Source organism: Malurus melanocephalus, unplaced genomic scaffold, assembly GCF_030028575.1.
Source record: "Malurus melanocephalus ecotype Western Australia unplaced genomic scaffold, MMel_1.1 scaffold_236, whole genome shotgun sequence".
Classification (NCBI taxonomy): Eukaryota; Metazoa; Chordata; class Aves; order Passeriformes; family Maluridae; genus Malurus; species Malurus melanocephalus.
The window spans coordinates 230,848-249,448 of NW_026623468.1; the positions used below are offsets into that span (position 1 = coordinate 230,848).

General features: G+C 41.5%; 1 protein-coding gene across 6 annotated transcripts in view; it reads left to right on the forward strand.

Annotated features, from left to right (window-relative positions):
* Window positions 1-8,181: 8,181 nt before the first annotated feature.
* Window positions 8,182-18,601, forward strand: part of RALGPS2 (Ral GEF with PH domain and SH3 binding motif 2) — a 109,588-nt gene continuing 99,168 nt past the window's right edge. Inside the window, exon 1 of one of the 6 annotated variants that reach the window (XM_057374931.1) lies at window positions 8,182-8,340. The gene's annotated coding sequence lies outside the window, so the exon portion shown is untranslated. Of the gene's footprint in view, window positions 8,341-8,488; window positions 8,833-9,296; window positions 9,321-18,601 lie in introns of those variants that run through there. The other 5 variants (XM_057374935.1, XM_057374936.1, XM_057374930.1 and 2 more) reach the window with 5 other exon arrangements.

Genomic DNA, 18,601 nt, shown 5'->3' on the forward strand with positions numbered 1-18,601 from the left:
TGAAAAGTAGACGAAAACGCTGGAAACATCCTCTCACAAAGTCACCATGTGTCTTGTTTAGGTTTGTRAGACTCAAATTTCAACATTTAAATTATTCTTTTAATCTTCCCAAAGATCTCAATGGGAAAGGATTATATGCAAATGAAAAYTAGCATATAGATGTCAGGTTTGGCCACAGACTCAATCACACTGCARTAAAACTTTAGATGATCACTAGCTAACATACACCCACTGTATTTTTAAAATTTGCTTGGTGAGTGTTCTTTGAAGCCTTTCCAGAGTATACAGGAAAAGTCTCTTCAAAATTTCAGAAGTTCAGAAACCATCTTCAGCTGAGTCCCATTTATAAACAYTGGACCCATTTAGCCCAAGTGCTCCAGGTCAATGATTTTTCTCGAGAAACAGGCCTTGGTTCCATATACACTGACTTCTTATTTACTTAAAACTATATTTGTTGTTTTTTTTCATCTATCAGAAGCTATTCTGACAAATGTTAAAGTGACTTTTCAACAAGGGTATTATAAGGGTGTGAGTATGTCTTGGTTATCCTTTCTATTTAAAATAAAGTTTTGAAAAGCCACTATTTTGACCATAGTATTTGTATTTTTTTAATAAGAAAACTCTTTCACAGCTTAAGACAGACTTTGGATCTAGAAACCTTGATTAATTTTATACATGGATCTCTCAGTTTGAATAGAGAATATTGAAACCTTATGCAGGTGTTTTCCTAAATGCTGTCTTTTCCTTTTAATGTAAGTTGTGTAGAACAGTGACCCTAACAGTCAGCCTTTTTTCGCTGTTCTGACTCTGTAACAGAACCCAGWCATCCTGATAATACCCAAGACACACAGGAAAAAATGCAGTACATGGAGTACCTGAAGCATCACCTTTTCTTGTTCATTTGAAACTGAGTAACTACTATAACTTGGCTTCTTAGTTTTCAGTGAGGCAGATATGGAGCAAAGCCTCATCCATCCRCCTAAAAAAATCAACATCCACCTAATTCCAGCTCCCAGTAAAGCCCTTGGCATGCAGCAGCATGGTACCAAAGGGATTACCAGCAGCTCAGACTTACAGWCGAGATGTATAGACTGCAGCAGGTGATGACTTGCTGCTCTGCTTATCCCAAAAGCATTCCCAAGACAATTGCATAAGTTACTCTGAACTATAAAAAAGTGTAGTTTGTCTATCTTAGTAATTTAAGCAATAGTATTTATAAAAGCTAAAGCTGAACTGCCTGACTCTCCACATCCTTCATTGCAAAGCTCTCCAGTAGCGCATGGCAAGGCCTTTAATGGAGCTGCACTTTTTTATACCAGTAGGCATTRTACTCCTAGATTTGCAGACAAAGACCATTACCTGTGGATAAAAAAAAGCCATTTTAAATTTGCTTTGTTCTGCATTATTTCTGAAAATACTTCACAATGTTTTACAARCACTGCAAAATGTTCTGGTTTCCCATCTCTTCAAGCAGTAACAATTATAATGGCAGGGCATAGAAGCAGCATAGCAAACCAGTCCAGTTACTTCCTGTGAAGTTCAATGGAATGATTAGGTGAGATCTTCTTCTATGACAGAGAAAGCAACAATCCAAGAAAATAAAATAGAGTTTGACAAAATTCCTAGAGAAGGGATGAGGCAATTTTTTGCCATGACAGTATTGTCATTGCATCAAGCCTCTCCTGTAAAAAGATGCCCAGTGCATCTCTAATACCTTTCAAGGATTGCAAGGCTACACATAAACAAGACATGGATTATGACTGACCATTCTATGGCTACAGAGGGTGATGGATGCAGAGTGAAGTGTTCCCTTAATTAATGTGGCCCACCTGAGGAGCAGCAGGCTGCAGTCTTGCCCAGAAAGCAGGAGCACAGAATCTGTGAAATTGCTCTTCTTTGGTTCTCCTCGCACAGAAAAGAGAATGAGCTGTGGCTCTGTCCTTCATGCTCCTCCATGCTTGGAAAAGGAGAGGTAAGTACAAAGCTCATCTCAAAGGAATAAAACTATCAAGGCTTCCCACAGTGCAAATCAAGAATTCTAGGAAGTTTCCTTCTTTTTAAAGTAAAATGCTTCTCCAAATAACATTATCTCTCAGTGACAATTAACTGAATGGTGGCTTAATCTGCTCCCAATTCATTGCACTCCATAACAGAACTATTTGAATCTACGGGTGCAGTGTTTCATGTTGTATAGTCAGATGTAAAGATTCCTGGAAACTTCAGCTGAGCATCTCACTAGTAACATTTCCAACCACAGAAACAACTGAGAGCCAAAGGAGTTGTGGGTTTGGTTTTCCACGTTTTTTCCAGTTGTTAAAGATTTTGCTCAAAAACTGAAAAATACTTTTTTTTTTTCTTTTCCAGATAGTTGTTTAATCACTGCTTGAGGTTGAAAAAAGTGCATTGGAGCAGATGGCAAGAACACAGGATTTAAGCAGGGGACAGATGTAACCATATTAGGGAGCCTGGAAGATAAATCTCTTGAAATCTTGTGGCAGACGTGATCATTACTTTGTTTACATAGATGAAATATTGCTAGTTTCAATTAACAGTTGCTGTTGACCATATTTGGTATCTTTCCCCTTCAGATGGTCATTAAAACCTGTTGTAAATCATCATGTTTGTGCTACTTCTATACTGTGCATAAATCATGTAGGCATCTGAGCATCTCCATCCTTTATGGAAAATGTGTAGATAGATATTTATATGACATAAAAAATGGTGTTTGCTTCCTTTTAAGCAGTTTACCAGTAATGTCTCTGGTGATGTGCTGTCTTGGTGATGTACCAGGGAAGCAGAAAAAGAAGGACATGTGCATGCAGCTCTGTGCTGCCAGTCCGTGCTTAGCCTCTGGCTCCCTCCCCAGTGCTGCCAGTAGGGTCCCTGTCGCAAACGGCTCAGACATAAAGCACGGTTCTGASTTCCCTACATCTGGAGCGTGGGAAGGCAGCACAGTAAAGAACGGTATTCTCTTCCTGTGGAAAAATCCGTAAGTTGTGTGAGAGACAGTGAGGAAATAACGTGTTATSTGTGTGCAGCTTCCTCACTGCTGAGATGTGGGGAAAAGCCTTTGCTGACCTTGGGAAAACAATGTTTTGCAGATGYAAAGAGGTAGTCCTCTTAAAGCAAGTGTGCCTGAATACACTCATTTTACATGTAACTATACATATACATTTACATGTATGCTTGGGCGAATTCAGAAGCTGCTGCTTGGATACACTCTTTTTWAAGCTGTGATTTTTACAACATTAAGAAAAATCCCAAGCTGGCTCAGACTGCTCTTGTGTTGTTCTAATTCCAATTCATCCCTTCATCACTGCCAGAAATGAGAAACAAGCAGAGGTGTAAGCCTAAGGAGGTGTTCCAGCGTTAATCACAACACCTTTGGGTGCAAATATTAGCACATCTGTTGAACACAGTGAGTGAGGGGAGCTGTGAAACATCTATCTATTCTTCAGCACAACATTCTTTGTAATATTTTTCTTCTCCAGCTCTAAATTCTAGTGTCTAGTGTCTGTTTGAATCAGATTCCCCTGGTACAGACATTTTTATCAATTAAAGTATTTTTTTCTGCTTAGTTTCAAGTTTAACTGAACCAACTGAATATTCCCTTCTGTTATGATTGSAGCAGGAAGCTCATCCTCCTTATTAGGGGGTAGAAACTCATATTTGAGTATTATGTGTGTATTAAGCATAAACATCCTAAAAGAAAAGAGGAAGATGATGATAGTTACAGCAATGCTATATTTATCTAGTTCCGATTCCTATTTTTCCCTGTAACAAAGGCAAGGACATAACTGAGGATCACARACCAAAAAGGAGGAGTATGTAGGTGTAAATGTCACAGAATATACTTTACTAGAACCTGGATATTAACTGCACAATTACTATTAATTGCACTGCATTTATAAAGTCATACCTGTATAGGTGAGCACTCTAAAATCAAGAAACAACAGAATTAAGGTGGCAGGTACCACAACTATGTTGCATTTGGGAGAAATGATTACACAGTTTCAACAAAAAATTACACCATTTTCTTCTCAGAAGTTGACAAGTAAATTTAGCAATATTTTACATTTCTTTAGTCTTTCTCACCTGATGCACTTGTGCAAATTAAATGCAGTTAGACTCATAGAATAACTTAGTCAAATGGTAGGAATAGAAAATAGCACTTGCAGGTTATATAAATAAAATAGTTTCTACCATATTYTCATTTCTTAGGGAACTACATACTTTAGCAGACATCCAGTTGGGACATCTTATATCCAAYTGATTTTAACTGATGACTTTTTTAATGATAATTATTGTTTTTAGATTCAGGCAATGATAGAACTTTACTTAGTGCCAAGCAATTAGTAATTAATGAAGTGCTAACTAGGTGCCAAAATGTATGATATACTATTTCAAAACATATGCTACAAGATAAAAAAGTATTTTTTCTGCAGTACTCAGGAAATTTGGWTGAAAGGCAGCAAAATTAAATTGCTTTTATATTAATGTATAGTTTTAATCCCAGAGCATGGTATGTCCAGGCATAATAAAGCACAGTTTCTCTTTTTTCTTAACATGTGTACAACAAGAAAAGTTGGTTCCATTAAAGTAACTTGTATTAGAAATATTTTATTCTAAAATACTTATGCATACCTGTTAATGAAAARGCATAATAAACTGTACTCTGCTGGTATTTTCATAGACTTAGAATTTACATCAGCAAGTGTCCCGCATTGCAATCTCAACRTTTCAGTACAGTGGCTCCTGCAAGCATATTGCAGTCTGTGTATGGAAGCACACGTTTGGTGTTCCCTGATGGAAAAATGGTTTTCAWGTGTGAAATTAAAAATAGATCAATTTTCTCCTTCCAGTTGGTAGACTATGTTGAAGATGCAAGCTGTTGCTTTCAAAAGGAAATGTTATATCCTCCATAATTTTGGAGGGTTAGGCACAGTGAGGCTGKTTACAGTCTATCAGAGAGATGAAACTTGTTGGGCAGTGAATTATAAAAATACTCATTGCTAATAAAATTTGGGATAAGTATGTAAAAAAAAGAACTTCTGAGATCCATAGAAAAKAATTATTCAGAAGAATACTGAAGGCTGGCCAAATAAGATTCCTCAATTTGCTCTCTCAGGTGAAAGTTGGTSATGTCCTATGGACTATAAGATTGTCAGCTGTGTTCGTTTGGAGCTATTCCCATGACTGTGTTGGTTCAGGTTTGGCCTCTGCACCCATTGTCTCACAAGATGCCAGTCACAAGGGACAGCAGTTTCCTGTTACTTTTGACAGCAGCTTTCTTCATTATAACCAACGATTTTGCCACATATTTTCATCTAGTCATTTCCTCTCTTTTGCTGCTTCCTGTGATTTGAATATTTAATAGCACAGCTGCAACATTMAACTAATGTATTTTAAATGGAATATTTATATAATGGGGAGGATCTGTACCKATAAAATTATACAGAACATCAGCTATATGTATAGAGTTGGCAACTGAGTATTGGAAGGTGGTTTCTTGGAAAATAATCTGGAATCATAGGTGAAAAGCAGCTAAACATGGGACTTTGCTGTAAAACTTGAGTAGAATTGTGCATTTCAGTTTCACAGTCTAATGTACATTCTTCCTCCCTGCTCATTCTAAAACTTTTTTACATGAAAGGGTGGCAAGACAGACAATATTTTCTTGTTTTCTCCATTTCATCTCTTGATGTGTTGCATGCATGACTGTTTTCATAAATTGAGATTTCTACTGGAGCACTGCTTAGGATGCCTGAGCATTTCTTGAACTATTTCCTTTGGTTTAGACCCCTCTGTGGTGCCCACACAGAATTCTTTCCTCCAGTATCCACTGCAGTGGACTGATGAGTATTTATCTATATTGAACATCATTATATTTTCTTCTTCYATGGCTAGGTCATTCCAAGTATCTTCAAAATCCACCCCACAGCTGGGAGTAATGTATCTCCTACAAATATTGTCTCCTTCTGTACAACTTTTTTTTCTGGATTATTTTAAGGGTATTTACAACAAAATTGAAACCACCTTACTCTTCTGGCTTTTCACCATGACTATGAATGACAACACATTCTCCTGTTCAATCTCTGTTAGTTTTTGGTCCATGACATTGCTTTTTTCCTCACAGCCCATTAGGCAGTTTTTCTGGAAGCATTTTGTGAGAGGATTGTAAAATGTCTTTGAAAATTTGTCACCTAACCCATATATACACCCCTAAAAGTGAGAAGCGTGTTTTACTAGYTTGTCTCCTGCATTAGTGAAGGAGAATAATTTTTTAAAAAATTCCATTGCTTCCCCTTTCTGAGGTGTTTTTACCACTTTTTCTTTTCTCCTATTCCTCGATGATTTGAAAGCTCTTTTCCAACCTTAATGATTCTATGATTCTGTAATATTTTATTTCTATGCTACAAATTGTGTTTCCAAACCTGGTGAAACATTCTTTCCATCCACTCACTCACCTGTTGAAAACCTTGCAGCAGGATGGTATTTGGCATCTTATTTTCTTTTCATTTATTCTGGTTCAGAATGAATTTGATACTGTGCCAGATTACCATGGGGAAAAAAAWWWTAAAAAAAAAAMCCTGGGAAACAGTGCTCTCTTTCTAGGCACAAAGCTTTATGACAATTGGGAAAATGGCACTGTACCTGTAAGTAATGTTTTTCTTTGCTTATTGTCAAACTTGTGCCTGTAGGTTTTCAAGTCCTTCCTGTCTTATTTCCCTGTCATGGATTTAAAAGCTGGAACCATCTTTCCAGCCTGCTGGACTTGTTTGAACTGGATCATGGTACCTATATTGTCACCAGTCTGCAAATCTATTAAAAATCAGGCACTCTGCATAGCAGGTGGCTCTATATTTCATTAAAATCCATAGCAGGTGGCCACAGGTCCAATGGCAACACTTCCAGCATAAGAACACATTACCAACTCCATCTCCCATGGATATGAAGGAAGCAGTGACTGCCTTAACTCCACAACAGGATGAAAATAAGTCAATTGACAATTTAATGAGATTAGGCATTGCTTTCAAAGCATTCAGAGTACATATAAATGGTATCTATTAATTATTGCAATAACTCACTGGGTCAGAGCCTGTCTGGCAGGGGCTGCGGATGGGAAGGTGGCAATGCTGACTCCTGTCCCCATGACAGTGGCACCGCCAACTCTGGCAACGGTAAAGCAACTCTTGCAAAACCCTGTGGTTTGCTGAGGGTTTTCACTCCAGAAATGGTGCAAACACCTCAAAGGCCTTGCTTCCCCCTCATAAGCTGATTATTCCCTAACGACTGCGGGAGAAGAGAAAAAGATCATAAAAGTCATTGCACTGCATCCCTTCAGAATGGAGTTCTTAGCACCATAATATTTTTATTTTGGGGGCAATTCCTTTCCTTGCCCCCATTGTCTTTCCTAAAGGGAACAGTGCCTCAGGGAGAGCTCAGCCTGGAGCAAAGGAGGCTCAGGGGGGACCATTCGCTCTCCACAACTCCCTGAGGGGAGGATGCAGCCATAYGGGGGTCAGGCTCTGCTGCCAGGGAAGAAGGGACAAGACAAGAGAGAATGGTCCTAAGCTGAGACAGGGGAGGTTGAGGATGGACACCAGGACGAATTTCTTCACAGAAAGGGTGAAGATGTAAAAATTTAACTTCTTTGCACTAAGGGTGGCAGAGCACTGAACAGCTGTTCAGGGAGCGCATGGAGTCTCCCTCTCTGGAGACATTCCAAACCCTCCTGGACGCGCTCCTGTGTCACCTGCTCCAGGTGACCCTGCCTGAGCAGGGGTGTTGGAGTGGGTGATGTCCAGAGGTCCCTTCCAACCCTAACAATTCTAAAGTTCTGTGATTAAACACTGGAAAAGGCTGCCCGCGGATGCGGCGGAGTTACCGCCCCTGCAGGTGTCTAGGGAAACACCGGACGCGGCACCGAGTACCCTGGTGCGGTTGACGCCGTGCTGTTGTCACAGGTTGCCGGTGATCGTTTCCAAGCTCACCGATCCTGTGGGAGAGCACACAGGAGAACTGCCCGCCCTCAGCGCGGCCGAGGGGCGGGGGGGGGAGGGAACGGCGCTGAGGCGGCGCATGCGCAGCCCGCGCGCGGCACAGCGAGGAGGCGGGGCGGGGGGGTCTGTGCGCGCATGCGCGGGCGGCGCGGGCGCCCCCCCACCCCGTGTGTGTGTGTGTCTGTGTGTGTGTGAGAGGGAGCGTGTGAGGGAGTGTGGCCGCGGCCGCCCCGCGCCTGCGGAGCCGGGGGCGCGCAGGGACCCGCGCACACACCGCCGCCCCTCCGGCAGCACCTCCGAGCGGCCGCCCCGCCGGCATCCATCCCTCCTCTCGCAGGTGAGCTGCGCTGTCGCGGCAGGGAGGAGGAGGAGGAGAAGGAGGAGGAGGAGGAGGGAGCCGGCGCCCGCCTCCGCGGGGCTCATTGTCCGGTTCCTCGGAGCTGGAGGAGGAGAGATAAAAGGAGGTTTCACCCCGGCTCGCACGCCGGGCCCTGCAGGGCTGTTGCTGGCCGGGGATTGGAGGCGCTCCGTCCCCTCCCAGATCCGGGGAGGGTCCCGGCCCCCCCCAGGGCTCCGCCGCTCACCTGCCACCCTCTCGTCCKCCTCCGCCTCGCACGGGGGTGGCGGGGAGCGGAGTGCCGAGCCCCCTGTCGCCGGTGTGTGCGGGCGGCTGCGCCCGGGGCACCAGCCTGTCTGCGGGACGGAGGCATGCGGGGCTGCGGGGAGAGATGTTCGTCCCCCCGGTGCTTGCGTGCGGGGCTGAAGAGTGGGTTATAACGTGGACACCTCCCTTCTGCTGTCTCTGGAGCCCCTGGGGACCGGGCTGTTGGTGCGTGGGGACGGGCAGAATCGCGTCCATGCGTGGGGCACCGAGGGGGCCGGAGGGCGGCCGGGGCGGAGCGGAGACTGTGGCGGTGAGATACCGCTATCCATCGGTCCTGCCCCAGGGATGGGCCCAGGGACCGGGACGCGAGGGGCAGGGCAGCGCAGGGATGGGGACACTAGGGACAGGGCAGGGCAGCATGAAGGGATGGTGGTAGGAAAGGCAGGGCAGCGCGCAGGGATGGGCACACGAGGGGACAGCATGGACAGTGGGTGTAGGCAGGGGGTAAACACCACGTCGCCCCGCTTTCATGTAAACCAGGGTAATTTCAGAGCGTGTTGCCTGCAGTAGACGGGAATCTGCTTTAGAGAATGGACAAATAGATGCTTTTTATTTGACATGAGGCATATTTGGCATTATTTCTTTCCGGGCAGCAGATACTGGAAAAGCAACTCTGTGGATATATTTGAAACCACGATGAGTGGTGATGACAGGTAATAGTTTGGAGTAACTTGCGGTGTGGGTTTAATAGTAGTTACAGGCCTCTATTTTGTAAGTTTCCTATACTGATACTATTTGAGAGAGCTCTGTAATGACAAATGAARCCTTTGCACAGATCTTATTCCTGCACTCTGTGACTGCTGAATTAGGAAGCTTTGCTGTCACAGCTAGAAGAGGTGGAGAGTATTCCTTTTCAAATGGGGTAGGTAAATAACTAGGCAATCAAATGTTTGATAGGCCCATAGTTTTTTTTGTTTTCTCAGGATTGGAAAATATGGGATGCATAATGATTATTTTCTCTTTTTCTTATCACTGTTTGCTTCTGCAGCTGACTTCATTTTAGTTGTACTATGGTGGCATTTATTTCTAAACAAAATGAGTTTAGCAGTCTGTGCTGAACTGTGGTTTGCTAACCAGTGRTTTAAGACCCTTTTTGTATATAGACCTATTGCATATTTTAGTGGTTGTGCATAATTTTACTTAATGAGCTTCAGCTCACCAGGTGATTGATTGTTTTAAAACATAATTAACTCTCAACAGGGCATTAGAAATAATACACAATCAAAGCTTGAAAAGTACTCACTTGGGCTCATACTTTTGTACCTTTTTCATGTACATAGTTTTCTCTCTGACCCTCTTAATATCAGATGCAGAGCAATGAGGAGTAGAAAAATGTATTGTTTCCCATAGCTTTCTCTTGACAATGCATTTTTTTCATGTAAGGTGTAGTATCTGATAATAGAACCAGAGGAATTCCATAGGTGCCTCGGTATAAGCTTGGGCCTCTGCCTTGGGCCTTGCTTTTGTGAGTTGATATGATACACATGAATGCCAAAACAGCTGGAGTGAGTTGGCACCATCAAGTGCCACAGCATAGCATTGTACAGAAGTTGATAATTGGGATTTTTTTTTTCTAGCAGTGTCTCTGATTACTCTGGAAAATACTTTGCATTTCTGGTCYATATAAGTCAATTCTTTTTTTTAAAAAAAAAAACCTAATTTCTATGGTGGGATTTTTTTTTTAAAAAAGGAAATCTCTTGCAAGAGCAGAACTATTCCTGCTTTCCACAGCCTCTGCACATCCCTGCTCGTGGGTTGTCTGCAGTCCTGCTCAGAAGTTGGCTAATACTGGGTCACTGGAATTGAGAGGGTGCCCTCTGGTGACATCTGTATTTGGAGTTCGGGCTGCATGTAAAGGAACACTCTGGCTAGTCTGGAATGAAATATTCCTCTCAGCATGGCTGGAGGCGTGTTCTGCTCTCAGATGCTGGTGTGGCATGGCTGAGATGKAGGATGAGCACTTGGGAATTCATGTGGAGGATGTACAGCAGTCACTTGGTGTCTGTRAGCCCCCTTGTGAAATACTCTACCTTGTGATTTATTTAGCTGCATTTTGATGAGAAATGTTTGCCTCAGTCTAATGGAGACACCCACTCCAACCCCCCCCAAAAAAAAACTTTCATAAAGTTACCCTGTTTACTCAGCAGTGAGTTTTGCTTATTTCTTTGGGGTTTTTTTCTGTAGAAATGTGGGGTTTTCTGGCAGATTTTTGGAGAGATCTCCTTTCTACACTTTTATCTTACCTGGCGACTGTAGATTATAAGTGCCAATGTTTAGATATTTTATTGATCCTTATACTGCTCAGCACTAACGAACAAGAATGAAGATACAGGGCTAACTTTAACTTCAACTACTTGAGTAAGCTTTGAKTTTTGAAATTGACTGTGTTTCTACGGAGTAAGTGCTAATGTTCTGCTTGATGTGTTTGAATATTAAAAGATTTGAATTGACAGGCCACACCTCCATCTTAATCAGTTTGTTCCACTGTTTTGTTTTTTTTTTCATTGAGATTAGGGGTTAATCTTTTCCTTTATATTTGCTTGAAGCTGAGTCATTTGTGTTCCTCCTTTCATTCAGCAAGTAGAGCTGAATTCAGAATGTCCTTTAGCAATGAGGAGTGRAATTGGATGCATTTTGTCAAAGTATAGGCCACCAAAGACACAATATATTTCTCTTTTGAGTGTTGATTTACAGTTCTTGTTAGAAAACATACATAGAAATGTATTTTCAAAATAATGAGGGAAAATTTCTGTTTGAAACTTTTCCATTTAAATACCTGGAACGGCTGCAGTAGGAATCATCTTTTACTACAAGTGTGTGTGTCATAGTTATTGCATGAGCAGAAGCTTTGTGGGCTTCATGTTTTGTCTGTTTGTGAATTAATCACCTTAAAAGACTGCTGAAGTGAGTGTGTCTTAATGCTGCAATTGGATATTTGGAGTAGATGCTTTGTATGCTCAGTTGATATGTTACTGCAACTCTTTTTCCTTTACAAAGATCCATAAAAGCCTTGCAGGAATCTAGGGAGCTTGGCATTGGAGTGCCAGTTGTGGGCAAGCTGGTTCCACCTGGAATTCTGCCCACCAGGAAGGGACCATCCGATATCGGAGCTGGAGCAAGGCAGTGTGAACTGTCCAAGGGTTCCCAATGTTGGTGCTGTGCAGTCAGAAGGAGCTGTGTGAAGTGGAGAAGGTGGGGACAGGGAGAGGGTGGCCCAAAGTCCTAAGCACAGAGGATGTGTTGTGTGGCATGATGTGTTGTGAACACTGGAGCTGCTTGCTGTGACTCAGAAGTTAGAATGGCATAAATGATGACCATTAAACGGACCTGTGGCCAAGGGGGGCTGTTGCCAGTCTATGTTTTAGTTTATAGGASAGTTTGTCTAACAAAAGGGACCTGTTCGGTGAATCTTATAGTACAGCAATTAAAAAAACTGGGAAATCTAGTGAGTCAGCACAAAGTATTTTAAAATACAGTGTTCCTGACCTGCATATAAGGCTGATCTTTACTCTCTTGGACTCACTGCTCTGAGGTGTGCCACTCAAGCACACTCTCAGCTGGTGTTTTCAGAACTCCCAGYGGGCTTCCAGATGGGTTGTAGACTGTCAAATGGCACAAGTGGTGTCTTCTTGAGCCTATGGTGTTCCCTGAGTTTGTTCATAGAATTCTTCCTACCCCTCCCAGCCTCATTGTCGCTGTAACTTTTTATCTGTCAGTAACTCCAGCACAAACAAACAGCAGCTCAATGTGTAAGGTGTACTTTTCCATAAGGATAGGATTCCCTTTCCCTTCCCCTGTCTTTGTTGTCYTACAGTCCTGACTACAAGAATGACAGTTTAGGTAAAGCTGGGAGAAGAAGCAGCTGTGTACCCTSCAGGGCCTGGAGTCTTTGCCCTTATTTTCATATGTCTGCACTGTTAAGGTGTGTTTCAGCTCTTGGTATCCGTTGCATCAACAAGTCAAGGTTTCCTGCCTCAGAAACCCCCTGGCCGTGCTGCAGTGCACACTTTTGCCTGGCACTGAGAGGCTCTAGAGCTGGTTGGCCAGAATATCAAGAAACGCTCCTGTCAGCCCGTCCTGTGCATCATATTTGTGATTTAAAAACCTGCCTATTTCTCAGTAGCAAAGAGCGGTGTCTTTTGTTAAAGATTAAAGCTGTAAGATGGCAATTAATTCAGTGTCAGACTTGAGAGAGCAGCACATCCATTGCTGTTTGATGGTTAAAGGGAAGCCTTTCCCATTTCTCTTTTGTAGGCAGATATGGCTTGCAGTCCCCTATGATAGGATAGATCTTGATTCAAACTTTTGAGAATAGTTATTTGTTCTGTTTCTTTGAAATGTAGGACTTGTGGCCAGTTCTCCATGCCTGTTTCAGAATTTCATTTATATTTAGATGTACACATACATTCCATAGGCAAGGGAAGCTTGAGATGGCATGTGAATGTGTGCCTGCCCTATTTCCCCTGGTCTGTCTGAGCAGACTGTGAGTCTCTCTCATGTACTGCAAGTGTGACCACAACAGTTAATGTAGCTCACTGCCTCATCAGTATGTAGTTGAGATTTGAACATGGATTAGAACAAGCTGGCTGAAGTTCAATCCAGATAAAATATACATGATGATGTGGATGTAATTATCAGCCTCCCTAATTGAAGGCTGCATTTGCCATTTGGTAGAAGTGTTAGTGCCCTCTGGTGACTCACATTTATTACTTCTGTTAGCAATCATATTGAAACAGTAAAATCAGTTTTTTAAGTCTTTGGCAGGAAGACTGAGACCCCCCCCCCTCAACTGATCAGAGCAGAAAAATGTGACTGGAAGTTATCTTTGCTCTTCCTTCTATGGGTTTTAGATAGTACTGTAGTTCCTAGTGCAAGTAAGGAAATAGAACAAGCCTGGGAATTGAAACCAGCATGCTCAGGGATGAGCAGAACTGCCAGAGAGGGAATTTGATTGTCAAGCTTGCTATGGACTCCTCTGCCAAAAAGTGGTTGGTCCAGTGTATTAATTTCTTGGAGCTGGTGAATCTCTTGGCTTACAGTGCTTATCCTGTGTGTGTGTCAGCTGTCCGAGGGCTGAAGTGCTCAGAGAAGAAATGTGTGTCAGGGTTTGCACAAGAGGAGAAGCTTGAGATACTCTGGCTTTCATGCTGTAATTCCATTTTAAAGTGATTTGAATGCAAAATGTGGTGCAGAAGGTTTTGCTGGCTTTGGAGCTGCCTCGATGGCACTTAACACTTTGGGTTATGTGTGTGTCACCTCTGTTCCTCTTTAATGGAGCTATACTATTGGCAGCAATCAATTAAGTCTGAAGTGACTTAGGTCTGGCTGTCCATTCTCTGACYATTGCTGTGTGGCATTAAAAGCTGTTTGATTTGTGCCTCCCTCATTATTCATTAGGGGACAGCTTGGAAACTATGGAATCTGCTCTCATTGAAATGTGCTCAGATTGATCGTGCTGGGGAAGAAGAATATCGATCTTTTTCAGAAGTTGAAAATGTATTTCTTAGATAATAGTGGCTAGATAGAACTGGCAGAGATCCTGAAAAAAGTGATCTTAATGCAGTTTGTAGACTGGATTGCTTTTATCACGTTATTAATGTTCCCAGGGTTTGGGGTAATTGTCTAGACTATAGTATTTTATTTTCATTTAGATTTAGAATTAGTGGTATAATGTCATAGAGTGACTGGACTCAGACCAATAAATGAATAAACAGGACTAATACAGAGCACATTTTCTCCTGTGATGCATCCTTTTCCGACTAATTTGTAGGCAGGCAGAAGTGTCCAGTGAAAATCTGGAGGTCTCAAATTACTATTTTTCTTCATAGGCTTCATGTARGAATTTGTCTGAGGATGTGTGTAATCACAGGTGGACTTCGGAGTTCTGTGTAGAACTCAAATTCAGGAATTCTGTATAATGGTTGCTTCTAGTCCACTTGTAACTAATTTAACTTGGTTTGTAATTGACTTAGGTTTTGACTCCATGTGCAGTGAGGCAACTTTTTTATTGACTGCTCACTTCTCACAGTGTATTGGTGGAAATAAGAGATAATACAGTAGAGAGAGCTGCATCAGGTAACCTACCCAGCTAAGAAATTAAGCTTTCTCACTCCTGCCCGTGTCCTTGTTTTTCAGTTTGATAGTTCCCCTAAACTGTTTGTCCTTCAGCCATACAAAACCTTGGCTAATGTCATGACAGAGAAAGGAACAAAAAAAGCATTAGTGATGGAGATGACTGGCAAGTATAAAATCAAGTCCCCATAAAGTAGTTGAAATCAAAAGTGGATCAGATGACCTGTTTATAGCTGAGCTTCTGGAGTGCTGATTTGTGGTAAACTTGAATCCCTAGCTGGGTGTGCAAGTCTGGGAGCTTTGTATACACTTTGTTTCAGATTTTATGCAGAAAAATTTGGGGCACTTCAGTATTCTTGTGGCATTTCTGAAAATTCCTTTTGCACAGAGCTAAGCTCTACTATCATTGCATCTTTTACAGTGGGCTGGGGAAGCGAGTTGAGAGTGATGATGGGGTTTCTGGGAGCTTGGTAATACAGCTGATCATATTCAGAAGTCTGAACATGAGGATTCCAAAAATATCTGCAATTAGCAGATGTGAGGTGTTAGAATCCTGGTAGGCTTGCATAGTTTCCTATGTGTTCATTGTGGATTTCAAAATKCACATAAATTCTAAGTGCCAAATCAGTAAAATACAAAAAGGTCCAAAGATTCAAGCTATTCTCTCCTGCCTTACTGCATCACTGTTTTTTGCTGTCACTAATTAGTAGTTTCATATTATGAAGTACATTGATAAARCACATGGTTATGTGGATGACTCATGATTGTTGTGTTTCCTCTCCCACTGTCACGTAATTAACTTTCCCTGTGTGGTTAAAGGGCAGCTGAACAGTGCTACTGTGGGTGGCCGGGCCAGACCACTCTGCCAACAGCCTAGTGTTTGATTACCAGCCAGTTTTCCCATGTGCTTTGTTGGTAAGTCTACCTGAGTAGTGGCAGCTATCTCATTTATTTTTAGCGTATTAGTCATGTACTTTTTGTCTGACCGGTTTGTTTAGGCATTAGTCATCAGGCTTGTCTGGTAAGTACCTCTAAATAATTTTTATATTATTACTGATCAGACTTTTRCAGAAATATGCCAACAGGCGTTTTGGAAAAGAATAATGTGTAAGAGTAAAATCCATTGAGTTCAGTCCTTCCATGCAGTTGAAGTGACTTGTAAGTATTTTCTGGAGCTCAGAGTACAAAATTRCTGAAGTACTAGCAAGATTTCTGCTTGGCTACACATGATCCTCTGCTTCTGAGAGTCATGAGTATGGTGGACAGTGCCCAGCCTGGGACTCGAGGCATTTGTTAKAGTAGGTAAAACCTGGCCCTTTCAGGTCTGCCTCAAGATAGGATGAGGCTAAACATGAGGTTAAACATTTCCTAGCTATAAGCCTTTATTATTATTACCTTTTAATATGCCATTCACTGATGGAGTCAGGTGTGCAGTTTCTTAGGAAACAGTTTTCCATGTTATTTGTATAACARCAAATGCCCCTCTATAGCAGAAATGTTTTTGCCACTTCATGTTTGAAACTTGCTTTGCTGGCCACCCTTTGCTGGTTGGTTGCTCTGTTGATGATACCTAATTTCTTGTAATCCTCCTTAGGTTTTTTTTTTTCTCTCTCAGGCTGGGTCTGTTATGGATTTATTTTGAACAGATTTTGCTAACTCTTTGATAATAGCTTTTGGTATTCTTAGTGATGTGCCTTACTAAGTTTTTAATGATGCTTTAGGCAAGTACATATTGAGTTACATTGGACAAATGAAGCTAGTTGTACTAGATCTAATTGCAGTATGAAACTGATTCTTTGGTTATCTTTTATACCCTTCTGAAGCTATAGGTATATTTTATTTGTGGAGGCTGTTCAGCTCTACTGCCAATATCTGTTGAAGTGGTCAGWGTGTCCACCTGGAATAATTTTAAAGGAATTTGGAGAGCAAAATGATGCTAACCAAGTTGTAGTCACGAGATGAAACAAAAAGGGAAGCTTGATAAGTTTTCACTGGAGATGGGTGCCAAAGGTACAGTGTTTTATAAAGCTGAAGGGACKTTAAAGCATTATTAAGTGAAGAAAGCTACTTTTGAGGTGTGGTGTTTCTTTACCTTTGAGGAATGACAGGCATATGGAGTGCTGTAGGACCTGCTTGTGAGTAGCTTCCTCAGTGTCTGCACGTAATGACTTGCCCTTGTACTTAATTAACTTGCTGGCTYTTTTTTTAATGTGGATAGGGTCTGTGTGATGACAGAACTTGAACTGTATTTCRTGCTGTGACTTGCCTTTAATACTTCTGAAAAGTCAGTCTTGACTCTTTTCTGAAGCTATCTTAGTGGTGGGAAGGTTTCGTCAATTAGAACTTAGTTCGTGTTTCAGATAAGGCAGTTTATCTTCAAAGAGTTATTTCTATAGCAGTGTGTAAGCTGGCATTGAAGGTTTGTTAAGAAAAAATTGTCTAAAGTTCTGTTACAGACCAGTGATTGGTTTTAATTTCTTCTGGTTTTGGTCATGAATGCTGTATGACTGGGAGGGAGAGAGAGAAGTATCCATGTGTTTGTTGTTGCACATTCCCAAATTATTTTTATATGTGTAATAGAAAGTTTTAAAGTATTTAAGGTGACATTGTGTCTGGGCTTATAGAAAAAAATTGCAAATATACAAAAGGGGGATGAATTCTTAAGCATGTTTAGACTAAGACAAATGAACAATATGCAGTGTTAATTTGAGGCCTGATGTGGTTTTGGTGAATAATTGATCTGAATTTTGTAMCTTACAAGACAGTAAAGACACTAATTGAAAGGGCATTGCTGAGGCCAGAAAGTCTTTTATAAAGGGTAGGTTGGGAAAATGTGGAATCTGTTGTGCAAGTCTATATGTTGATACAATTCAGAGGCGTGTTGTGTTTATGTTATGCTGTTAGACAGACATAGAAATCCAGTTGGCATCTGTTAAGTGATACTGCTAAAAAGGGAAGATAGCTACTTGCATTATTTATCAGACAAACATGAGAGATGTCTTGCTAAGCTATTGCACCCACAAAACGTTTGTTAAATCCCTCATTTGTAAACAAAAGTATATTGTAGAAGAGTTTAGAACTTTATTTCAACTGTACTGATTTTTTTTGAAGCTAGCTTCTTTTTTTCTGACTTAGGAAAAACTCCATGCTTTATGTAATTTTTTTTCATCTCTTTTTTTATGAAGTGATCGTCTTAAATGGAAGCCAGAATCAGGCAGTAGTGCAGTTAAAGGACATGGACAGAAGTGAGATTTCTCCAAGGACCAGGAAAAGACAGGCTTCCCTTGCTGCCTTGGGATTTGCCAGAGTTCTGTGTTGCTTTCGGGTGTCAGATTTCTGTGTGTCTGGCACTAAATGTCGTGCTTATCTCCTTGATTTTACTTGAAGTGAGGGGAGGGAAGATGAGGAGAAGTGATGGACTTCAGCAACTGAAGTTTTTGTTGCTTGTCTCTTTCTCTGGTGTCATCTTTCCCTATTACATTCCAGTCCGTTAATGGAATTGGATATCTTTTTTTCCCCAGGGCAGTAGGGTGTGTTTCTATGATCTTATCATTAGACTTGCTGATCGCAGTTCTTTGCRGCTTTTTCTGTATTTATGATTCTCCTAAAGTTGGTAGACGTGTTTTGCTTACAGGAAGAAAATTGCTGTCTTTTGGAATTCATAATTAGCATCTTCTCTAATGTTGAGGAGGCCGATGTTTTTTAATATAACAATCCATAAAATCAGAGAGCATATCGTGGAAGAGATAAAGGAGTCTTGCCTAGGTTGGAGATACCACTTGTGAATTGTGTTCATTTTTAGGGATGTGGCTTGGTTGATCCCGGGGTGAATTGATGTTGAATTGGCTTCATTTGTCAGTGA